The following is a 738-nucleotide window of genomic DNA, read 5'->3' on the forward strand; positions in this document are numbered from 1 at the left end:
AGGCATATTGACAAATAGCTGCCAGGATAAAACTTACAACCAGATTTAAATGTATAATTATAACATGTTTATTATTCTGGGGTTTTGTAAAAAAAACTTTGAATCTAAAAAAATAATCTATAGCACTATACAATAACATGACTGAATCTTTAAAATAAATGTTGATTGAAAGAAATCAGAAACATATATATACCCTGTAATTCTATTTCTTTCTTTCTTTTCTTTTTTTGAGATGGAGTCTCACTCTGTGGCCAGGCTAGAGTTCAGTGGCACGATCTTGACTCACTGCAACCTCCAGCTCCCGGGTTCAAGTGATTATCTTGCCTCAGTCTCCCGAGTAGCTGGGATTACAGGTGCGTGAGACCACACCCAGCTAATTTTTGTATTTAGAGACAGGATTTCACCATGTTGGCTAGGATCTCGTGATCTGCCTGCCTCAGCCTCCCAAAGTGGTGGGATTACAGGTGAGAGCTGCTGCGCCAGACCTGATTCTATTTCTATAGGGTTCAAAAGCAAGCAAAATAAACCATAGCATTTAGGGGTGGGTTCTTACTAAAAGCAAGGAAATATTTATTGTACCAGGCAGGTCAGTGATTACTTAGTGAGGGAAGGGATTATGATATGATAGAAGGAGGAGACATGTAGGGCTTCTGAGGATACTAATCATACATATTTTTTGGTGGTTATGTGTGTTTTTGTTATATATATGTAAAACATATATATTGAAAAAAAAAATAT

The 738-nt window shown here is 36.9% G+C and overlaps 1 protein-coding gene across 1 annotated transcript in view; it reads right to left on the reverse strand.

Annotated features, from left to right (window-relative positions):
- Window positions 1–738, reverse strand: part of SMG8 (SMG8 nonsense mediated mRNA decay factor) — a 26,698-nt gene that overhangs the window by 5,968 nt on the left and 19,992 nt on the right. The window lies entirely within an intron of this gene.

This window comes from Colobus angolensis, unplaced genomic scaffold, assembly GCF_000951035.1.
Source record: "Colobus angolensis palliatus isolate OR3802 unplaced genomic scaffold, Cang.pa_1.0 Scaffold37, whole genome shotgun sequence".
NCBI lineage: Eukaryota > Metazoa > Chordata > Mammalia > Primates > Cercopithecidae > Colobus > Colobus angolensis.